This window comes from Bubalus kerabau, chromosome 11, assembly GCF_029407905.1.
Source record: "Bubalus kerabau isolate K-KA32 ecotype Philippines breed swamp buffalo chromosome 11, PCC_UOA_SB_1v2, whole genome shotgun sequence".
NCBI classification, from domain to species: domain Eukaryota; kingdom Metazoa; phylum Chordata; class Mammalia; order Artiodactyla; family Bovidae; genus Bubalus; species Bubalus kerabau.
The window spans coordinates 37,750,098-37,775,712 of NC_073634.1; positions in this window are offsets into that span (position 1 = coordinate 37,750,098).

Consider the following 25,615-nt stretch of genomic DNA (forward strand, 5'->3'; position numbering starts at 1 on the left):
GCCTTTTTTGTGGAGTCATTGTTCATCTAGTTCTCAGGTCCTTTCGAGAGGGAAAGTATTCTACATGTAGATGTAAATTTGCTGTGTGTGAGAAGAGGTGAGTTTAGGGTCTTCCTACACCACCATCTTGAACTGTCACTGATGTATAATTAAGTTACTTGTAATCATTGAATGCTTGCTTTTGTTTCTTAGAATGTGTTTTGACCAGCCTTCAACTGAAGGATAATTTAGTCCTTTTATTTGTGTGGCACTTTTCTGAGGTTCCCCCCGTGTTTTAAGGGTCTTTCAATTCTGGTTGATGGGAAGAAAAACTATTCCTATATATGGGTGTATTCAACAAATTGTTCCGTTTACTTATTTCCTTTTTTTTTTTTTTTTTTTCCTGTTCAAGTATTTTCCTTTCACAAAGGTACAGATCAGATCTAGGAGACTTCAAGGTAAATACAAGGGCTTTCTGTATCTTTTTCTGTATCTCTCTCTCTATCTCTGAGCTCCTTCCTCTTTGGTAGTCTGTTTCTCAAACTATAGCCGTTCTGAACTTTTCAACATTTGCTCTCTATCTTCTTAAATCAGCAGAGTTGCTTCATTTTCTACTTGGATTTATCTTCTCTATGCTACATTCTAGGGACTTCTTCTAGGCCAGAGTTTTGAAACAGATGATTTTTCCCCTGACCAATATTTGCAGTATCTGGTAATGTTTTAGGTTGTTACAACTAGAGTGATGCTACTGCATGTAGTACTAAGATCAGTGATGCTGCTGATAAATATCCTGCAATTCACATTACAGCCCCCACTACCAATAATTATCTGATCCAAAATGTCAGTAGGATCCAAGGTTAAAAAACCTTGCTGTAGGCTGCAGTCCATGGGGTTGCAAAGAGACACAACTGAGTGACTGAACAATAAGGCAATTTCTAGAAATGTCATTTTTGTTCATAAAAATTAATCATTCATTCTTTAATATTCCAAAGCAGTATTTTATATTTTCTCCACTTTTGTAGTTTAAGGTGAACGTAGAAACCCAGTAACTCTTACTGCATCATGGCCCAAAGTGGAAATTCTTCTTCTCTCTTGATAGTAATAATTACATATTCTTTATTTTCTACTTGCTTTTATACTCACATTTACTAAAAAGTTTACAGATCCTTTGAACCTGTATAATCCAAGTTTAAGTTTTCCTCTGATCTTACTTGTACTTATAATATACTAAGGTGTGAGTCACAGTTAACACATATTTGAGGATACTTACTTTATATAATAGAAGAAAATTACAACACAGAAAATGATTTATACCTCATTTTTATTTCCAAAACTTCTCTCAAACCCACAGGTTATAAGATATCTTTAGAAAGTTTTCTGAAATCTGCCTGCCTAGTACCTCCAGGCTCCATTTCTTCAGTTTTATCTTGGTTCCATTAGGCAAAAGTAAGTTTTCAGTACATTTAGGGAATTGCTGGGCAAGATCCAGAAAGGGAAAACATGAGGCTTTCCCTCCTGGGCTCAGTCAGTGCCATGCCTTTCCAGTTCCTGATTTTAGTCTTGAATCTAATTTCTTCCCAGGATTATTGACATTGGGATGGTCATTTCTATCAGTGGAAATCTCTAACTGGAGGTATAATCTTGCACTGTATATGCCTCAAAAGTATGAGTTATTGTCTGATCTTCTCCAAACTAAAATCAGTTCATTCTCATAATTTCCCCATAGAGAACTGAAGAGTATGAAAAATGTCTTTTAATTTTTCTGAGCTTCTGAGGCAGTTGTTCAAACAAAAATTATTAATATATCTAGAGCAGTAGTTAAATGCCCAGACTGACACAAGAGAAATTCAGATTGGATCTTACTCTCACTCACTAGCTCTGTGACTTTCAAAAAGTTACTGTGTCTCAGTACAAAAAGTGTCTCAGTACTTTCCTCTGTGGAACTGAGAAAAAGTATACTCTATTAATATAGTAAAGTAATAGTCTAATACTATTATTATTCATATATTATTGAATTATTATAGAACTGTAATATTATTGATGATAGTCTAGAATGATGATGATAGTACTTTTGTTGATATTTGAAATAATTTACATTCAATTTAGCTTAAATAAAATAGTTGAGGAATGATTAAAAAAGAATATATATCTTAGCAAAGTTATGCTATGCAATGCTATGCTAAGTCACTTCAGTCGTGTCCGACTCTGTGCGACCCCATAGACGGCAGCCCAAACGCTCCCCCATCCCTGGGATCCTCCAGGCAAGAACACTGGAGTGGGTTGCCATTTTCTTCTCCAATGCTTGAAAGTAAAAAGTGAAAGTGAAGTCGCTCAGTCGTGTCCGACCCTCAGAGACCCCATGGACTGCAGCCCTACAGGCTCCTCCATCCATGGGATTTTCCAGGCAAGAGTACTGGCGTGGGGTGCCATTGCCTTCTCTGTAGCAAAGTTATAACAATTGAAAAAAATGTGGTCTCAACATTTTTATTTAATGCACTGCATGGGGGTTCATGAAATCTAATTGCTATTTGCATTTTTAATTAGGCAAAATAACTGAGCTGCTGTAAACAAAGGAAGGAAAGAAAAAGAAAGCAAGGAGGGGAAAAAGCAAGAAAAATTGCTTTCTTTGAGGATTTGTTGGCTCTTTTATATGTTAATTCATTCAATTATTATAATAAACTACAAAGTATTTATGTTTAGCATACTATTTTATAAGAATTTGGAGTTCAGAATTGTATTTCAGAATATTAATCTTATGAACTGTGATACCAGAATTTGAAAACAGCTTCTAACTACAGTGTGCATAATCAGTTGCTTCATCTGTGTCTGACTCTGCAACACTATGGACTGTAGCCCCACAGGCTTCTTTGTCCATGGGATTCTCCTGGCAAGAATACTGGAGTGGGTTGCCATGTCCTCCTCCAAGGATCTTCCTCACCCATAGAATGAACCCGCATCTCCTGTATCTCCTTCACTGCAGGTGATTCTTTCCCAACTGAGCCACCTGGGAAACCCCAAACTATGGCATTCAAAGGAAGACATAGTAGTTCAATGCTTATTTCTCTCAAAGTCTACAGGTGAGAAGCTGCCCAAGAAGCTTCTATTTTTCTTGATTCTCCACATTAAAGTCATAAATTTATTATATTGTGGCAGAAAAGGCATTCTTTTTTATTCTAACACAATGCTCAGATATTCTAAGGTATGTTTAAAATACAGTCTAAATACCCAGCTCTCAAAATCCTACTAACTCCTAACTTATCTAACAAAGACTATCAGAATTGATTTGCTATAATAAGTAATAGCATTTTTAAAATGACTAATATGAAAGGAGTATGATTGTTGCTGAACTGTTAAACTGTGTTTTTTAACATTGTTTTATGCTTTACCAATGTTTAACAGTCAAAAACATATAAGTTCCCATTTTAAAGGTTTGATTTTCAAGAACATCCATTTATTTTCCTCTGAAGAAGCAATGTTTACTGTGAAGTTCAGGAATCCCCTATAGGCTCTTTGCAAAACCTTGTGCAATCTCAGGCCATTACTCTCATAAGCTATGTCCCAAGGCAAAAAGAAGAAATGTTTACTGCATATCTAGCTACAAAGTTGTTATGAGAACTGAGCTAATTCTGAGAGTGCTTTGAAATTAGGGAATGAAAGATGATATTCACGTTGCAAGCGTGATCCTTCCTGCAACTGCTATAAAAGAGTGTACTACTGATGGTGTGGTTGGAATTGATCCACTAAGAGAAATCAGCATGTGATTAAAACTTATGGTAATTTTTGAGTCATTATATAAACCAGAACAAAGGTCAAAGAAAGCATAAATCTACCAATTACAAGAAATCGTTCAATAAAACCAAACTGTGTGCTTTTATGCCTTTTTCAAATTATTTGGATTAGTACTTATTTCCACAGTTTCTTTAAGCAAAGGCACCAATCTTCACCCTTCTTTCTGTCTACTAAATGATACTAAGAGACATTGTGTTAGGAAAGGAACACATAAGAAAGAATTAGCACATAGTTTCAGATGCTTTCCTTAATATTAAAAAAATAAAGTAAACTTCAACTCTACATAAAAGTCTTAAGCATCCAATAATCCCAGGTTCATGCTATTTCCTTTTTTTTTTTTTTAGGAATGGGGTTAGGGTGGAAGTGATGGTTATTTGAGTGATTTATTGATATGTTTATCTTAGTGTTATATTTTGCAATCTTAAAATCAGAGATAAAAGCAGACAATTTTTATCCAGTGATTACATTTATGGGCTGGAAATAAACCAAGTGTTTTCCATTTGAAAGTGAAAGTGTTAGTCACTCAGTCGTGTCCAACTCTGTGACCTCATGGACTGTAGCCTGCCAGGCTCCTCTGTCCATAGGATTCTCCAGGCAAGACTATTTGAGCAGGTAGCCATTTTCTTCTCCAGAAGAAAGGCTTCTCTGACTAGACCACCAGGGAGCGTCTTTTTCACTTAAGTCCTACTTAATTCTATTGATAGTACTGTAGGCATAATGTTGCTATTAGACCCATTTTATAAATGATATAAGGGAAACTTAAACTTAATCAGGGTCATAGAGCAAGAGAGCAGTGAACCTCAAACCAAGGAAGCCTGACTATGAATCTAAAATATAATCACTTCACCCTCTTGCCTAATGTCAATGGCCAAGAAAAACAAAAACATCTTCTTATGAAAGGAAATTCTTATACAAGGAAATAACCCTTTTATACAAATAAGAAACATACTTATTGCTGAATTTCTCAAAGGACAGTTCAACAACTTAAATAGGAGAAGAAGAAAGAGGAGAAGGAGGAGAAGGAGAAGATGGTAAACAATAGAATTTTCTAGGGGCTTTATGTTGTGTGATATTACACCACAGTAAATGCTGAAGAAAAGAACTTGTTGTCTTCTATTAAGTCAAACCTTAAGGAGATATAAAAGTGTCAAACAGCACCACTTATCTTACTAAACTATCTTTGTTTTTGTTTTGAAATTTTTCATAAAATATATTACTTATATGTTCATTTCAAAATGAATAAGTGAAAACAGAATCTCTAAGTTTTAACGTCAAATGTAGTACTAATAGACATGACCCATATAAACAACAGTTCTTCAGGATACCCAGTAATTTTTAAGAATCTACAGGGGTTCTAAAACCAAAAGATTTGAGGATACCTGGATAGAGTATTTCAAGTAAACACCAGTTCACTTGCCTGGATTAAGTTAGCCACTTCTTCAGAATGTCTTCAGTTCAGTTCAGTTCAGTCACTCATTCATGTCTGACTCTTTGTGACCCCATGAATTGCAGCATGCCAGGCCTCCCTGTCCATCACCAACTCCCTGAGTTCGCTCAGACTCACGTCCATCAAGTCAGTGATGCCATCCAGCCATCTCATCCTCTGTCGTCCCCTTCTCCTCCTGCCCCAATCCCTCCCAGCATCAGGGTCTTTTCCAATGAGTCAGCTCTTCGCATGAGGTGGCCAAAGTACTGGAGTTTCAGCTTTAGCATCATTCCTTCCAAAGAATACCCAGGACTAAGCTCCTTTAGAATGGACTGGTTGGATCTCCTTGTAGTCCAAGGGACTCTCAGGAGTATTCTCCAACACCACAGTTCAAAAGCATCAATTCTTTGGTGCTCAGCTTTCTTCACAGTCCAACTCTCACATCCATACATGACTACTGGAAAAATGTCTAGATGTTTTAAAATAAAGTATCTGTTTGGATACACTTACAGCCTAGTCCTTCCTAAATTTCATTATGAAAACCTTCTTTTAAAGTATTGTATGAAGCCTGATTTTTCTGTCCAAGTTTGAAAGTATCTGTCATTTAGAATCAATGCAATGGTTTTTCTTTTTTATTAATGCAGGATCAATTGATTTTGACTTGATTCTCAGTTTTTATAATAAACCACTGAGTACATGAAACTAAATGGTAGAAACTGTATTGAGTGAAGTGGTGCTCTTGAAGTTTTCATAACTTTATGTTGCTAGGAAACAACTTTACCATCACTGCAGAGTTTAGACTTGGAGCATCTGTTTCATTTAAAGTCTGGCTTCCAGGCAGTATAGATTGCATTGAGCATTGGGGTAGGGGGTGGGGTGGAAGCAAAAGCAATTGCTTTCTAAAAACAACAATGTTTAACATGTTGAAAATGGATAGTCTTATGCTATATTTGTAATTATAGTCTTTTGAAGGTGTTGCTGGAGGGTTGTTTGCTAACTTATAAAGCTAAAGTCCAGAGTAGAGACTGGGATCACTAGAGTTCAAAATCTTAAGAAATACAAAGAGAATTGAGTATTGGTATCTCAGCTTTTCAGGAGCGAGACAGGGAGCAAATATACTCCATGAGGTATATTTGCATTTTATTTCATTCTTATGCAACAGTACTAATTTAGAGAAATATTTTGTCATTTTTACAGGCCACATGTTATTAATAGAATCTTCCTACCATCCCTTCCCACATTGCTGCATATTTCAGCATATTATCAGTCTGTAACAGGATAAACAGATATTGCTAGTTATTTGTACAGTCTATGCTAACTGATGCAGTATTCTAGCATTCTTTATTCAAAGTAAATCTGCTTAAATAAATTAATACTAACATTTCTACTGTTCCATAAGGGATAAGAGTATATTTCTATACCTGCCAGGGAACAGAGTGTCACTGTTACCTTGGTCCAGCAAAAGCAAGATTTATTATTATTTTTATGTTAAAAACTCCAAGCCATAGAAAGTTAATGCTTCTTCTGTTTTACAGCATTTTCACATCTGTACTCCTGAGAAAATTGCAAAATTAAAAAAAAAAAAAAAAAGAGTCTCAAGAGTAGCTGCTGCTGCTAAGTCACTTCAGTCGTGTCCGACTCTGTGTGACCCCCCATAGATGGCAGCCCACCAGGCTCCCTTGTCCCTGGGATTCTCCAGGCAAAAACACTGGAGTGGGTTGCCATTTCCTTCTCCAATGCATGAAAGTGGAAAGTGAAAGTGAAGTCGCTCAGTCGTGTCCGACTCTTAGCGACCCCATGGACTGCAGCCTACCAGGTTCCTCTGTCCATGGGGTTTTCCAGGCAAGAGTACTGGAGTGGGGTGCCATTGCCTTCTCCTCTCAAGAGTAGAGGAAGAAACCAAAAAAGAAAGGACTGGATGAGGATTTTATAGTTTTTCAGGAAATGTAACTCATTTGCCTGAATATCCTTTCTCAAGTGTTTCATCGTAAGGTTTCTTTCTAAAAAGAGGAAACACTTTTTATTATTTCCTCAATCTGGGGAAAAACTTGAATCATTAATATTCCAAGACTTCCTGCTGAGGACTGCTGTTGGTGTTCACTGTGGTCTCACTGTGGGCAGCAGACCTCATGACTAGCAGACCTCAACCCCACCACCTGTATATAGATGGTTTAACCTGTGTGTCTTCCTCTTGTCTCATACAACTGGAAGTACTTAACAGTGGTCCTCCATCACTGGCACCTTTGTTTATGATCTCTCCTTCATTAACCCTGTCCCATGTTAAGTCTAGTGACTATGTTTTCTTGTTTTTGGATCTCCACATGAACCAGCAGTTTTTAACTTTGTCTCTTTATTAACAGCAGGGTCTTGTTTGTATGGCTCTGTCTCAAGTTATACCTCCCCATCGTCTACCCCTACCCCCAATTATAATCTTGAATTCAGGCTGTGATTGGTTCTCTGGTTAAATTCCTTACATCTTTTCATTTGAAATAACATTCCCTGGTAGCTCAGCTGGTAAAGATCCACCTGCAATTCAGGAGACCCCAGTTCGATTCCTGGATTGGGAAGATCCCCTGAAGCAGGGACAGGCTACCCACTCCAGTATTCATGGACTTCCCTAGTGGCTCAGACAGTAAAGAATCCACCTGCAATGTAGGAAACCTGGATTTGATCCCTGGGTTGGGAAAATCCCCTGAAGGAGGGCATGGCAACCCACTCCAGTATTCTTGCCTGGCAAATCCCCATGGACAGAGGAGCCTGGTGGGCTGCAGTCCATGGGGTCACAATGAGTCAGACACAACTGAGCAACTAAGCACAGAACACCCTGAATTTCGGACCCAATCATTCCATTTGGTATTCTTTCTACATCAACCAGTTGAATTCTTGTGCCTATATCTTTATATATATGCTTTCTGTTTAAAAATGTAGTCTTAATTAATTTTTACTTGCCTGTTAGAAGGCTATCCAGTGCTAACTGATTATGGGTTTGTCTCTTACATTTATAATTTATAAATTTTCCTTTTTCAAGATAATTTTTATTTCAATTTTACCTCATTACTGAAATTCCCTCATAGTTCTGCTACTTTAAGTAAAGCATAATTCAGTTAAGGCCTCATACTTTCATATACACATACACACACACACAATGCACTGCTTTTTCTTGTTTAATATAGGCAGCCAAGATATGTGTACATTTTTTTTAATCTGGCTTTTAATATTAGAGGTAGATACTTATAGAAAAGCCCTTCTGTTAATAGTATGGACATGTGATAAAAGTTAGGCCCACGTGAAAAATTTCATTAGTGTATTTTATAATCTTGGATTAAGAATAAAATCAAAGTGACTGAAGTATTCTTTTGCTAAAATAAAATAAAAAAATATTCAGAACTGTTTGGAGGAGGTTATGATGATTTTTAAAAATCTGACTCAAAAGTTAAATTTTTCAGGAAATCTTCCCAGATAAATGTATTAATATAAACCTCTGTTTTTGTACTTTGCTTTTCACTTTCACTTTATCAGGCTTCACCTTCTTATTAATTGCCTTGATAATCTTTCCTAACTGATGTCATTTTTACAAGCTTTTAGAGAATCTTCTCCTGGATCATGAAGATAAGGATCACTGTCTTTGTGTGATATTCTTTAGCTTGGACAGAGCATTCTGTAAACATTAGGTGTCCAATTGGGGCTACTGATGGAATTATGATTTTAATTCATCTAAAAGTGAACTGTTACCCTAGGGAAAAGATTCAGTGAAAAACTGTGCAAAACTATTTAAAACTTTATCTATTACTTATAAATATCATTTTTAGAGGAGAGGGCTGGGGCAAAATGTGATTAAGTGAATCTCAAATCATATTTTGTATTTAATTGCTGACTTAAATGTTTTAAGTTATTTTAAAGGAGTAATGTAGTTGACCACTTCCAATTTGCCTTGATTCATGGACTTTACATTCCAGGTTCCTATGCAATACTGCTCTTTACTGCATTGGACCTTACTTCCAACACCAGTCACATCCACAACTGGGTGGTGTTGTTGCTTTGACTCCATCCCTTCATTCTTTCTGGAGTTATTTCTCCACTTATCTCCAGTAGCATATTGGGCACCTGCCAACCTGGGGAGGTCATCTTTCAGTGTCCTATCTTTTTGCCTTTTCATACTGTTCTGGGGTTCTCAAGACAAGAATACTGAAGTGGGTTGCCATTCCCTTCTCCAGTGGATCACGTTTTGTCAGAACTCTCTACCATGACCCATCTGTCTTGGGTGGTGCTACATGGCATGGCTCATAGTTTCATTGAGTTAGACAAGGCTGGGCAGGAGATTTGGAAAACTCAGCAGTGGCCACAGGACTGGAAAAGTCAGTTTTCATTCCAATCCCAAAGAAAGGCCATGCCAGAGAATGCTCAAACTACCACAATTGCACTCATCTCGCACACTAGCAAAGTAATGTTCAAAATTCTCCAAGCTAGGCTTCAACAGTATGTGAACCATGAACTTCCAGATGTTCAAGCTGGATTTACAAAGGCAGAGGAACCAGAGATCAAATTGACAACATCCGCTGGATCATCAAAAAAGCAAGAGAGTTCCAGAAAAACATCTATTTCTGCTTTATTGACTATGCCAAAGCCTTTGACTGTATGGATCACGACAAACTGTTGAAAATTCTTCAAGAGATGGGAAAGCAGATCACCTGACCTGCCTCTTGAGAAATCTGTATGCAGTTCAGGAAGCAACAGTTAGAACTGGACATGGAACAGCCGACTGGTTCCAAACGGGAAAGGAGTACGTCAAGGCTGTATATAGTCACCCTGCTTATTTAACTTATATGCAGAATACATCATGAGAAATGCTGGGCTGGATGAAACACAAGCTGGAATCAAGACTACTGGGAGAAATATCAGTAACCTCAGATATGCAGATGACACCACCCTTATGGCAGAAAGCAAAGAAGAACTAAAGAACCTCTTGATGAAAGTGAAAGAGGAGAGTGAAAAGTTGGCTTAAAGCTCAACATTCAGAAAACTAAGATCATGGCATCCAGTCCCATCACTTCATGGCAAATAGATGGGGAAAAAATGGAAACAGTGTCAGACTTTATTTTTTTGGCTCCAAAATCACTGCAGATGGTGGAGACATTACTTTGTCAACAAAGGCCCATCTAGTCAAAGCTATAGTTTTTCCATTAGTCAAATATGAACATGAGAGTTGGACTATAAAGAAAGCTGAGCACTGAAGAATTGATGCTTTTGAACTGTGGTGTTGGAGAGTGACTCTTGAGAGTCACTTGGGCTGCAAATAGATCCAACCAGTCCATCCTAAAGGAGATCAGTCCTGAGTGTTCATTGGAAGGACTGATGTTGAAGCTAAAACTCCAATTATTTGGCCACCTGATGCAAAGAACTGACTCATTGGAAAAGACCCTGATACTTGGAAAAATTGAAGTCAGGAGGAGAAGGGGATGACAGAGGATAAGGTGGCTGGATGGCATTATTGACTCAATGGACATGAGTTTGAGTAAACTCCAGGAGTTGGTGATGGACAGGGAGGCCTGGCGTGCTGCAGTCCATAAGGTCCCAAAGAGTTGGATACAACTTGAGTGACTGAACTGAACTGAGTGTAGTTGAAAGAAATGAAATCTATTTTCATTCAGATCCTTTAGCCCATGCACATAATCCATCAGTAATCCTTCTGTAGTTGTGTATTTTTATTGACTATTGGAATTATGAAATAAGGTTTTATGTTACTCATTAAATTTCATGATTAAAGCTACTTGTTTTTTAGTTTGGGGCTTCCATGGTGGCTCACATGGTAAAGAATTTGCCTGCAATGCAGCGACCCAGGTTCAATCCCTGGGTTAGGAAGATCCCTGGAGGAGGGCATGGCAACCCAGTCCAGTATTCTTGCCTGGAGAATTCCACTACTTTGCCTTGTTTATCTTCTTGAATTCCATAAGTTCTCACAAGTAACTTCTTTTTTCCTCCATTATTTCTCCATTTATATGTTATTTAGCTTATTAAAAATGAGAAAGATACTTTTCTAGATTATTTAGGTTAGTGTTTGCAAACAATTAGAAATCACTGACTACATTTTTTTTAACCAGCAATATTCCTGAGGCTTACTCCATATTTTTTTTTTTTTTTCTGGAACTGTTTTATACATCTCCTTTATTTTACCTAAGTATTGTGTTACTATCAAGAAGTGCTATCAACAATGTTTTAATTAAGAATTTGAACAAAATTATGTTGCATACATAGTTAAGCACAGATAGTATCCTAAGTTCTTTACATATTCTAGATCATTGATCCTAATATAAATAGTTCTAATTTCAAAGTCTATTCTTGATTTTTTAAATACTGAATTGAACATATTTTCTGGCATTTCATTGGGCAAATTATTTTCATGCAGCAGTTGTTCTGTGGCTTCATTTATTCCTTCTTCAATATTATTCCTTTAAAAAAAATTAGATCCACCTTATGACCAATATAATTTTATTACTGCCTAAATAAAATATATTTTAACATTTTTTTTCAAGACAGATCAGCTGGCAATAAATTCCCTCCATTTTTGTTGGTTGGAAAAACTCTTTCTCACTCACTTTTAAAGGACAATTTCACTGAATATTGAATTCTACATTTTTTGTCTCTCTCTCTCAACTCTCTAAATATTTCATTCCATCTCTTCTTGGCAGCATGTTTTCTCTCCTTGTTTCTCAGTAGGTAACAAAATCTTTCTCTGAAAAAGATTTTCTCTTTCCTTTTTGTTTCCTGCAATTTGCATATGATGTGGTTCAGTGCAGCTTGTTGCTGTCTGTTCAGCTCAGTGTTCTCTGAGTTTCCTGAATTTGTGCTTTGATGTTTGTCATTAATTTGAAAAGTTCTTAGTCATTATCTTTTGTTGTTGACCATTATACTTCATTAATACTTGTATTATCACTTAAATATTTCCTTTTTTTTTTTCACATTCTAGATATGTATATGTTACATCTTTTAAAAATTGCCCCAAAGTTCTTGAATGTCCTGCTACATTTAGTCTTCTTCTTTTTTTTTTTTTTTAATTCATTTTTACACTTCAGGGAGCTTCTATTGACCCTTTTTCATGCTTACCGATTCTTTCCTCACCTGTGTCCAGTCTGCTAATGAGTCCCTGGAAGTAAAGCATTCTGTTTTAGGCTTTTTTTTTTTTAATTTCTAACTTTTCTTTTTGATTCCTTCTTAGGGTTTCTGTCTCTCAATTTATATAAGCTAAATTTCTTGAATTTTGTGCACTTTTCCATTAGAATACTTCTAATAATCACAGTAATTTTAAATGTCCTGTTTGAGAATGCTACATGTATGCCATATCTGACTGTACTTCTGATGCTTTCTTTGTCTCCTCAGACTGTGAGTTGTTTTGTTTTGTTTTGTTTCCCCTAACCTTTTGGTGTACCTAGTAATATTTTGTTGTTAAAACAAGCTAGACATGTTTTATCAGGTAACAGAAACGGAAGTGAGTAACGATGTGTGGTAATCCGGATGGGAGTTGGACTTTAATGTTTGCTATAGCTGTAGGTATCAGAGGCCTCTAGTAATTTTATTTTTGTTTCTCCTTCTGACTTTGAATTTCTATTTATATTCCTCCTCAAAGAGAATCTGTGTCATGCAGCTCTCTCAGTAGTGATGCATTATTGTTACACTGGAGCCCTATTGATGTGATAGCCAGCTATAGGGAACCCTTCTATAACCTTCCAATTTAATATCTGTCTTTTAGTGAGCTTCTGTGTTTGCCCTGTGACTTTCACAAGTGTTTCTTCTTGCAAGGTCTCTCAGTTCTTAATCCATTGGATAAGACAGGGAGGCTAGAGGAAACTGGAGTGAGAAGAATGTCTTTTTCCCATGGCCACGGGACAAGGCTCTGGTAGTCTTTCCCCCTGGAGAGTAACCCTTTGCTAAAAAAGAAAGTTCTGGGCTTATTTTACCAAGATTAGTTTCCCCTCACCTCTCAGGCTTATGAGGGGATATGTTTTCAAATATTCACAGAGAGAAACTGTTGAGATTCCTGGCAAAAGTATGGGGGTCCCTCTAAGAATGCAGCCCCCAGGAATTCCTCACTCTGGTTCAGTATCTAAGTCATGTCCAACTCTTTGTAACCCCATGAACTGCAGCACACCAAGCTTCCCTGTCCCTCACTATCTCCCTGAGTCAAGAGTTTTCTCCAGTACCACAGTTTGAAAGCATCAATACTTTGGCACTCAGCCTTCTTTATGGTCCAACACTCACATCCATGCATGACTACTGAAGTAATTTTGCAGCCCAAGAAAATAAAGACTGACACTGTTTCCATATTTCCCCATCTATGTGCCATGAAGTGATGGGACTGGATGCCATCATCTTCGTTTTTCAAATGTTGAGTTTCAAGCCAGCTTTTTCACTCTCCTCTTTCACCTTCATCAAGAGGCTCTTCAGTTCCTCTTTGCTTTCTGCCAATAAATTGGTGTCATCTGCATATCTGAAGTTATTGATATTTCTCCTGGCAATCTTGATTCCAGCTTGGGATTTATCCAGTCCAGCATGATGTACTATGCATATATGTTAAATAAGCTGGGTGACAATACACAGCCTTTCTCCTAGCCTAAACAATACTCAGCCTCTAGCAATTAGTCAAAATAACCATTTAATTCTTCCTCCCAGTTTATGACTCCAGAAGTTTTCACTCTAGGTAAGCAGATCTCAGCTGTGACTCCCTGATTTCTTTTGCAACATATGTCAGTGTGGCTATCTGCCCTATAACTTCAGTTCTCTAATGAATGCAATAAAATGCATTGATTTTTAGTTTGTCCAGCTTTTGTGGATGTGTGTGATTACAAGGATGGAAAAGACTTCCAAACTCCTTACATGGAGTTATTATGATTTTTAACAATGCACTTTTATTCAAAATAACATCAATTCATTTGCTCAGTAAAGATTTATTGAGCGCCTATTCTACACCAGGTCCTGTGCTAAGTGTAGTGGCCATAAAGAGAAGCCAATCAGCATGTGTCTTTGAAATCCCTTTCCGCTGGTAAAAGACAAGCTGATTTTTTTGCTGTCCTAATTACTAGAAAGAATGCCAAGATTCTCTAAAATAAAAGCTGTCTTCTTCCATTCTGTATGGGTGTCACACTGTCAGATGTGTAAATTATATGCAGAGGTATTTGTTTCTTCCTCCTGGTGTCAAGCTGTTGAGTGTGATTTGTACTTCCTGCTGCTGTGCTTCAGGCAAAGAGGAGGTGACAACTCAGATTTGAAGAATTAGACTAATTGCAGTAAACACCCAAGGTTTTCAAGGAATGTGCAAATATAGAAAATCAATTTTATAGTATTATTAGCCAATTTTATAGTATGTAATAATATATTTATGAAGCTTCAGCCTTAAAAATAGAAATAAAGATGATGAAAATAAACAAAAATAAAATCAAAGTAGGCTCTATGCCCAGAAATCCAGAGCAATAAACTAAGTGTAGCAGGAAAATATTGCTGGAAAAAAAAAAGAGTTTTCATACACACACACATAAAAAAACACTTTGAAAATAACTTCTCCCAAATTTGAAAGGGTTGAACATCTTAGCTATGGGAGGAAACCAAGAGTTTTCCACAAAGACCATATAAAATGTCTATATGAGCCCTTAAATTTGAGAATTATGAGTCTGATGATCAGAAATGATATCCTACTTGTCAGAGCTCAAGATCTCAACTGGAATTAGGTCTCCTGGCTGCCTGTTTGTGGTTTCATCTACAGACAAGAACTATATCTATGGTTTATTGTTCTTCATAAGCAAGTCTTAAATACACTTAATTAGTAGAAGTTAGAAAGACAAAATAAGCTGCAAAAAATAAAGGTATCAATATAAATAACTAACAGAGATTTGTAAGAGTGACAGATACAGTACAGAAATCAATTAATATATAGGTACCTCATTTTATCCTTGTATTTTGTCATATTTAAAATAAAAATATTTGGTAAATTTTGTACCAATATATGTCTCCATTATCTTCCCGCCAAGCAGGAGACATATGTTCGCTCCCCGAGTTACAAAGATCCCCTGGAGAAGGAAATGACAACCCACTCCAGTATTCTTGCCTGGGAAATCTCATGGAAACAGTAGCCTGGTGGGCTACAGTCCATGGGGTCTCAAAGAGTGGGACATGACTTAGTGACTAAAAAAACAACAACAACAAAATATCTCCATTAGGTCAAGAAAAAAAAAATTTTTAATTCTGGATAGTGAAATAAAAGCAATTCAAAAAATAAATTCTTTTTTCTCGCCATCAAACGTGTTAGATATAATTTTTCATGAAAAAGTTGTGATTTGATAAATGGACTGCTAGTAGCTATTGATAAATAGCTTTGAATCAATATGGACTTTGACTGCACTCCAGTCAGCACTGGTCTATCAACTTTTCAAAATACCAGAAATAGAAACACAAAGCATGCTTGACCAATCAACACTGACTTTTGGAACTGAAATATAACATCACTGTTAAATTCTGTGATTGTTCTTTTTCATTTTAAACATTATTTGGCATCGTATCTTTAAAGACATTATATCTGTATTTCTGCTTCTAAAGTGTCAAAGTCTTTGGCATGGCAAAGAATGTTCAGTTATTCTTCAAAATGTTAGGTGCACATTAAAACAGTTTTAAAAAATTTCTCACAAGTTTTCCTCTTTAATTATGAAGTCTGTACTTCAGTATATTTGAACATAATGAAAAAGTATGATCTTATATAGGTCATGAATGTGATTCAAATTAAGTATGCCTGTGCCAGCAGTGGAGAAAACATGGAGAGGCAGAGGATAGTGTAGATAAACCAAAGAAAACCAACAAGGCATGAGGGAAGCAGAGACTGATTATTGAGTCAGAGAATGGATAGGAACCTAGATAGTCAATCAGGAGAGGAGGATTATAATAAGTAAATGGACCCAGGGAATCTTTGTAAACAAGATATATGTGAATAACTAGTGGCTGAAGGAGTGGAAATGTTTCAGAGATTTGCATTAGAGGAAATTGACAGGAAGGAGCAGAATATATGTTTATCTATGTCTCCTAAGACATTCCTTCTCAAACTTTGAAGTACATGCAAATAACCTGGGGATCTTGTTAAAATGCATATTTGAAATCTCTATGCATATTTTGAAAAATGCAAATTTTCAGTCCAGAAGCCTGGAATCTCCTAACAAGGACCCAAGTGATGTCTATGGTATTGGTCTATGGACCACACTTTGTATAGCTATATTCTAGAACATTCACTTTATTTTAGCTCTGGTAATATGAAGAAATTTCTAGTTACTGAGCTAGTTATTATAACTCATTTAATATTATAAATGGTATTAGAAGCCAAAATTTGAGCTGAAGTATTGAGATACTGCTGCTATTTTTAACAAGAAAATTGATATGAAGTATCCTAGATACCTAGATTTTTCCCTATTTGAATTTGAAAGTTTTTGTTTATGCAGTGGCATTTAGTTTTGTATAGTCACCCAGGGAATCACCCACCCAATTATATAGGAAAATTAGTTGCTGTGAGGATGAATGGTTAGCTAGTGTTCTGTATCTTACTGTATCCAGTTGGCTAGATCATAGTAGGATTTGTTTTCTTCTAAAGAGCAAATGGTTTGACTTAAATAGCTTCATTTCATTGTAGACAACAAAGCTTTTTTTTAAAACCTCATTTAGAAATGTGCCAATGTTCTGATATAAGGCAGTTATTTAAGTAAGTGATATTTTTGAATAGGGCTTTTTGAAACAAAAGAAGTACACTCAGCATCTTCACTGAAGGTAAGAAATTTAAGGTTTAAAAAATGTGAATTAAGTTGGTCAAAAGTTTAACAACAATATTCTTCTTTCTGAATTGTTCAGTTGTTCAGTCACTAAGTCATGTCCAGTTCTTTGTGAACTCATGGACTGCAGCCTGCCAGACTTCCCTGACCTTCACTATCTCCCAGAGTTTGCTCAAACTTATGTCCATTGAGTTGGCGAGGCCATCCAACCATCTCATCCTCTGTAGCCCACTTCTTCTCCTGCCCTCAATCTTACCCAACATCAGGGTCTTTTCTAATGAGTCGGTTCTTCACATCACGTAGTCAAAGTATTGGAACTTGAGCTTCAGCATCAGTCCTTCCAGGGAATATCCAGGGTTGATTTCCTTTAGATTCGACTGGTTTGATCTCCTTGCTGTCCAAGGGACTTTCAGGTCTTCTCAAGCACCACAATTTAAAAGCATCAATTCTTCAGCACTCAACCCTCTTTATGGTCCAACTCTCATATCTGTACATGACTACTGGAAAAACTATAGCCTTGACTATATAGACCTTTGCTGGCAAAATGATGTCTCTGCTTTTTAATATGCTGTCTAGGTTTGCCATAGCTTTTCTTCCAAGAAGCAAGCGTCTTTTAATTTTGTGGCTGCAGTCAGCATCTGTAGTGATTTTAGAGCCTTAGAAAATAAAATCTGCCATGTTTCCACTATTTTCTCAACTGTTTGCCATGAAGTGATGGGACTAGATGCCATGGTCTTCATTTTTTGAAAGTTAAGTTTTTTCTTTTTCTTTTTCAAATTGTTTTATTTCTTTTTTTTTTTTTACATTTTATTTTATTTTTAAACTTTACATAATTGTATTAGTTTTGCCAAATATCAAAATGAATCCGCCACAGGTATACATGTGTTCCCCATCCTGAACCCTCCTCCCTCCCCATTCCATCCCTCTGGGTCGTCTCTTTCACCCTCAAAAAGAAGTTCTTTAGTTCCTCTTTACTTTCTGCCATTAGAGTGGTATCATTTGCACATCTGAAGTTGTTGATATTTCTCCCAGTAATCTTGATTCCAGCTTGTTATTCATCCAGTACAGCATTTCACATGATATACTCTGCATATAAGTTAAATAAACAGGGTGAAAATATAGACCCATGATGTATTACTTTTCCAGTTTTGAACCATGAACTCTTGTTCCATGTCCAGTTCTAACTGTTGCTTCTTTACCTGCATATGGGTTTCTCAGGAAGCAGGTAAGTTATTCTGGGTAACTTACTTATTATAAGTAACTTACTTATTATTATATTACTTATAAGCAGGTAACTTAATTCTGGGTATTTCCATCTCTTTAAGAATTCTCCACAGATTGTTATGATCCACACAGTCAAAAGCTTTAGGGTAGTCAATGAAACAGATGATTTGCTGGAATTCCCTTGCTTTTTCTATGACCCAGCTGTTGTTGGCAATTTGATCTCTGATTCCTCTTGCTTTTCTAAATCCAGACTGTACCTCTGAAAATTCTCAGTTCACCTACTATTGAAGCCTAGTTTGAATGATTTTGTGTATAACCTTGCTAGCATGTGAAATGAATTCAATTATATGGTAGTTTGAACAATCCTCAGTGTTTCCTTTCTTTGGGATTGGAATGAAAATTGCCCTTTTCCAGTCCTGTGGCTACTGCTGCATTTTCCAAATTTGCTGGTATATTGAGTGCAGCACTTTTACAGCATCATCTTTTAGGATTTGAAATAGCTGAACTGGAATTCCATCACCTCCACTAGCTTTGTTTGTTGTAATGCTTCCTAAGGCCCACTTGACTTCACACTCCAGGATGTCTGACTCTAGGTGAGTGATCACACCATCGTGGTTATCTGGGTCATGAAGATCTTTTTTGTGTAGTTCTTCTGTGTATTTTTGCCACCTCTTCTTAATCTCTTCTGCTTCTGTTAGGTTCATACCGTTTCTGTCCTTTATTGCGCCCATCTTTGCATGAAAAGTTCCCTTGGGATCTTCAGTTTTTATGAAGAGATCTCTAGTCTTTCCCATTCTATTGTATTCATCTATTTCTTTGCATTGTTCACTTAAGGAGACTTTCTTATCCCTCTTTGCTATTCCCTGGAACTCGGCATTCAGTTGGGTATATCTTTCCCTTTCTCCATTGCCTTTTACTTCTCTTTTTTTCTCAGTTATTTGTAAGACTTTCTCAGAAAACCATTTTGCCTTCTTGCATTTCTTTTTCTTTGGGATGTTTTTAGTCACTGCCTCCTTTACAATGTTATGAACCTCCTTCCATAGTTCTTTGGGCACATACTCTGTCTACCAGCTCTAATCCCCTGAATCTACTTGTCACTATATAATCATAAGGGATTTTATTTAGATCATACCTGAATGGTCTAGTGGTTTTCCTTACTTTCTTCAATTTAAGCCTAAATTTTTCAGTAAGAAGCTGATAGTTTGAGCCACAGTCAGCTCCAGGTCCTTCTGAATAAGAAAAATATATTTATCATCTTTATGAATTTAGAGTCTAAAGAATTTGCAGTGCATCAATGCTGATACTATCTGTGGCTATATTCCTATCTATCCATTCATCAAATAACTCAATGCCAAATTTTATGTATATATATTCTACATGTCTCTTAACTCCCTTCTACAGAAAGCAGAAGGGTATTATTTACTGCTGCTGCTGCTGCTCCTGCTAAGTTGCTTCAGTCATGTCTGACTCTGTGTGACCCCATAGACGGAAGCCCATCAGGCTCTGCCGTCCCTGGGATTCTCCAGGCAAGAACACTGGAGTGGGTTGCCATTTCCTTCTCCAATGCATGAAAGTGAAAAGTGCAAGTGAAGTCACTCAGTCATGTCTGACTATTATTTACTGCAGAACTATTTAATTATGTAGTCTTCATTCACTGACTTCTTAGCTTCTCCTTGAACACGAATTGTAAGGTTTACAAAAAACCTCACTGCTTACAAAAGTGAGGTTTAACTACCCTTATGAACTCCTGCATGTGATTCATTCCTTGGGACTATTTCTTTGAGGGTAAAAAAGAGAACCACTGGAGATTAGGGAATGGGAATCAGGAATGAATAATGTTATAGGTTTCTTGTCTTCTTAATGATATTAAATGTCTACAAAGACATTATAAAGAAAAATCATTTTAAAGATGAAGATAATGTAATGTATATTGAAAAAATATGTCTACCATGACTTAAAAAATTGCACAAGACACTAATTTTAGTTACTAAATTATGGCAGAAATATCATGTAGCTACTTGTTACTTATACATCAATGTTGATTGTTTAAATGATTATTAAATTTAATTAATAAATTAAATAATTATTAAATTATTGTATTAAATGATCATCCCAGAATTCCAAGAGAATTATTTGGGACTTGATTCAGTATCAAAATGTCTCTCCAGCTGGACAGTCTGCTAAAACTAGAGATTTTTTCCCTCTGTTTTCCAACTGCACAGTTTCTTTCTGTTTGAAATCATAAGCCTGATTCTCCTCTGACTTTGTCACCTATATCCCCACATAGCAATTGGTGAATAAGGGCACTGAAATGGTTTCACATCAAATCTGGGCTTCACTGAAGGAGACTAGAAATATAGTTCTTGATAATAACCAATAGCCTGAGAAAGAAGTTATCTTGCTCCTTGGAAGAAAAGTTATGACCAAACTAGACAGCATATTAAAAAGCAGAGACATTACTTTGCCAACAAAGGTCCATCTAGTCAAAGCTATGGTTTTTCCAGGAGTCATGTATGGATGTGAGAGTTGAACCATAAAGAGAGCTGAGCACCAAAGAATTGATGCTTTTTTTTTTTTTTTTTTTTTGGAGAAGACTCTTGAGAGTCCCTTGGACTGCAAGGAGATCAAACCAGTCCATCCTAAAGGAAATCAGTCCTTAATATTCACTGGAAGAACTGACCCTGAAGCTGAAACTCCAGTACTTTTGCCACCTGATGTGAAGAACTGACTCAATGGAAAAGACCTTGATGCTGGGAAAGATTGAAGGCAGGAGGAGAAGGGGACGACAGAGGATGAGATGGTTGGATGGCATCACCGACTCTATGGATGTGAGTTTGAGTAAGCTCCGGGTGTTGGTGATGGACAAGGAAGCCTGGAGTGCTGCAGTCCATGGGGTCACAAAGAGTCAGATACGACTGAACTACTGAATTGAACTGAACTGAGCACCTTCTCTGGAGAAGGCAATGGTGCCCCACTCCAGTGTTCTTGCCTTGAGAATCCCAGGGACAGGGAAGCCTGGTTGGGCTGCTGTCTGTGGGGTCGCACAGAGTCGGACACGACTGAAGTGACTTAGCAGCAGCAGCAGCAGAGCACCTTTTCAGGGAGAAGGCAATGGCAACCCACTCCAGTACTCTTGCCTAGAAAATCCCATGGATGGAGGAGCCTGGTAGGCTGCAACCCATGGGGTCGTGAAGAGTCGAACATGACTGAGCGACTTCACTTTTACTTTTCACTTTCATGCTTTGGAGAAGGAAATGGCAACCCACTCCAGTGTTCTTGCTTGGAGAATCCCAGGGACGGCAGAGCCTGGTGGGCAGGTGTCTATGGGGTCGCACAGAATCGGACACGACTGAAGTAACTTAGCAGCAGCAGCAGCAGAGCACCTTCTCATGAGCCCTGAAGTGCCCTGCCTTCTTAGCATTATCCTGTTTTGCTAACTCATTTCTAACCTCTATGGAATGTTCTATGTTCTCTGGTAATTGATTTTCTTAAAGTTGACAAATAAAACTATATATATATATATATATATATATATATATATGTACAATGTGATGATTTGATATACCTATGCATAATGAACCCTGATAGGGTCCTCGTGGGCTACAGTCCATGGGGTTGCAAAGAGTCAGACATGACTGAGTGACTAACACACACACACACACACATAATGAAATGATTACCACAATTACATTAATTAAATTCTAGTTTTCATGATATACAGTAGATCCTCAAATATTATTCATTCTGCAACTAGCAGTTTGTATTCTTCCACCAACATCTTTCAATTTCACCCACCTTCCAGTCCCTGGCAATCACCATTCTGTTCTCTGTTTCTATGAGTTTGATTTTTTTTTTTTTACTACATAAGAATGATGCCATACAGTATTCACCCTTTCCTGTCTGGCTGATTTCACTCAGCATAGTGACCTCCAGGTTACTCCATGTTTTCACAATTGGCAAGATTTCTTTCTTTCTAATGGCTTGAATAACTTTTTATTGAGTAATATTCCACATTTTTTTTATCCATGCATCAAAAACAGATAATTTCCAAATCTTGGCAATTGTGAATAATGCTGCAATGAACATGAAAGTGTATATATCTCTTTAAGATACTCATTTTGTTTCCTTTGATATATATACAGAAATTGCTGAATTATATGATAGTTCTATTTTTTAAATATTTGAGAAACCTCCATACTGCTTTCCATATGGCTATACTAGTTTACTTTCTTGTCAACAGTATAAAATAGTTCCCTTTTCTCTATCCTCATCAATATTTATCATCTTTTGTATTTTTGATAATTGCCGTTTGAACAGGTGTGGGATGACATCTCATTGTGGTTTTGATTCATATTTCCCTGATGATCAGTGATGTTGAGAACTTTTTAATGTAACTGCTGGCCATTTGTATACCATCTTTGGAAAAATTTCTGTTTCATTCCTTTGCTCATTTTTTTAATTGTTGAGATTGTTTATTTGCTATCAAGGTATGTGTGTTCCATACATATTTTAAATATTAACCCCTTATCAGATATCAGGTTTGCAAATATTTCCTCCATTTCCATAGGTTACCTTTTTGTTTTGTTGATTGATTCCTTTGCTCTGCAGAAGCTTTCCAGGTTGACGTGGTCCTACTTGTTTATTTTTGCCTTTGTTGCCTTGTGCTTTTAGTATCATGTCTAAAAAATCACTAAGAAGACCACTATTAAGAAGCTTTTTCCATGTTTTCTTCAAGTAATTTCATGGTTACAGGTCTTTCATTTAAGACTTTAATCCATTTCAAGTTAACTTTTCTGAGTTTTGTAAGATAGGAATCCAATTTTCAATCTTTTGCATGTGAATATCCAATTTTCTGAACATCATTTATTGAAGAGATTAAACTATCCACATTGTGTGTTCTTGGCATCTGGGTTAAAATTTAATTGACTGAAAACACAGGGGTTTATTTCTAGGAACTATATCCTTTTCCATTAGTCTATGTGTCTGCTTTCATGCTATACCATATTTTTTATTACTCTAGCTTTGTAATATAGTTTGAATTAGGGAAGTGTAATGCCTCCAATTTTGTTATTTTGTCTCAAGATTATTTTGGCCAGTTGGGGGCCTTTTGTGGTTCTATGTGAAATTTATAATGTGTGTTCTTAAAACAATTCAGATTTAAAAATAATAATCTATAGTAAAGTGAGGTCTACAAAATAAAGCAAAACAAAGTCAAAAAATAAACAAAAAATGGAAGTTAGGAAATGAGGCAGGAAATGCTTTTATTTATGTAGAAATTTAAAATATGCTAAAAAAAAATAAATAAATAAAATATGCTTATTTCAAGAGACACTATAAAGTTTATCAAATGAGAATGTGATAATATTTACAAATAATTTAAGAGAAGGGGTTGATATCAATAACATATTCATTTTCTATAGGTGAATGACACCAATGAATAGACCCCACATTAGGCAAAGAACACCCCAGCCAATTTAGAAATAGTAGATACCAATAACTACATGAAATGTATCCAACCCCTCTAATATTCATGAAAATACTAATTTTAAAATAATAGCATTTCCTCATTAGATTGGCAAAAGTTAGAAATATTGATAAATTCAATACTGGTAAAGGTAGATGGGGAAACAGTGGAAACAGTGTCAGACTTGATTTTTTGGGGCTCCAAAATCACTGCAGATGGTGATTGCAACCATGGAATTAAAAGACACATACTCCTTGGAAGAAAAGTTATGACCAATCTAGATAGCATATTCAAAAGCAGAGACATTACTTTGCCAACAAAAGTCCGTCTAGTCAAGGCTATGGTTTTTCCTGTGGTCATGTATGGATGTGAGAGTTGGACTGTGAAGAAAGCTGAGTGCCGAAGAATTGATGCTTTTGAACTGTGGTGTTGGAGAAGACTCTTGAGAGTCCCTTGGACTGCAAGGAGATCCAACCAGTCCATTCTGAAGGAGATCAGCTCTGGGATTTCTTTGGAAGGAATGATGCTAAAGCTGAAACTCCAGTACTTTGGCCACCTCATGCGAAGAGTTGACTCATTGGAAAAGACTCTGATGCTGGGAGGGATTGGGGGCAGGAGGAGAAGGGGACGACAGAGGATGAGATGGCTGGATGGCATCACTGACTCGATGGACGTGAGTCTGAGTGAACTCCGGGAGTTGGTGATGGACAGGGAGGCCTGGCATGCTGCAATTCATGGGGTCGCAAAGAGTCAGACACAACTGAGTGACTGAACTGAACTGAACTAAAAGGTAAAATTATATTAATTATTTTATCCACCATTAGCAAGCACATAATTAAATGTTTTGTTAAATATTTCACATCAGATCATTTAGTCACTCAGTCATGTCTGACTTGTTGAGACCCCATGGTCTACCAGGCTCCTCTGTCTATGGGAATTCTCCAGGCAAGAATACTAGAGTGGGTTGCCAGTTCCTTCTCCAGGGAATCTTCCCAACCCAGGAATCGAACCCGTGTTTCCTACATTGCAGGCAGATTCTTTACCATGTGAGCCACTAGGGAAGCCTGCTAAATAATTAGGCATTATTTATTAAAGTTTAGGGGATTCCCAGATGGTGCTAGTGGTAAAGAATTCACCTGTGAATGCAGGAGACACAAGAGACATGGGTTTGACCATTAAAGTTTAAAATAATTATAGTTTGAAGTTATCCACCTCATTTTCACACTCTACTCAGTTTATAAGAAAATTCTGTCTGCTCTACCCTTAAAATACATCCTCAGTACTCCAGTACTTACTAGTGTGTGCATGCGTAAGTGCGTGACTTACTTCAGTCATGTCCAACTCTTTGTGACCCTATGGACTGTAGCCCACCAGGCTCCTCTGTCTAGGGATTCTCCAGGCAAGAATACTAGAGTGGGTTGCCATGCCCTTCTCCAGGGGATCTTCCTGACCCAGCATTGAACCTGCATCTCTTGGGTCTCCTGCATTGGCAGGTGGATTCTTTACCACTAGTGCCGCTGGAGAAGCCCCAGTACTTAGTGATACCTAGTCCTAGTGCTACGTATCATAACCTCTAGGTTGAACTAACACAGTAGCCTCCTAAAAGTCCCCTACATCCAACCTGTCTCCCTGTAGTATGTTCTTCTCAGAGCAGTCAAATCAGATCATGTCACCTCTACCCACTACACTACTTTGCCCTGCCTTCCCACAGATCTTAATCCCCCTTTAAAAGTCTCCTACTTCTTTATTTCACACTTAATTGTAAGATCTAATTGTCTTTGCCATGGAACACAGGATCTTACATGATCTTACAAGTTACCCTTTGTAATTTTCTGAATTCATCTTTTAACCACTCTCTTCTGCTTCCTCATTGAAGTTCAGCCTCACTCTTTTGCTGTGCCTCAAACCAGTTTCTTCACTCTAGTTTTTACATTTGCTTTT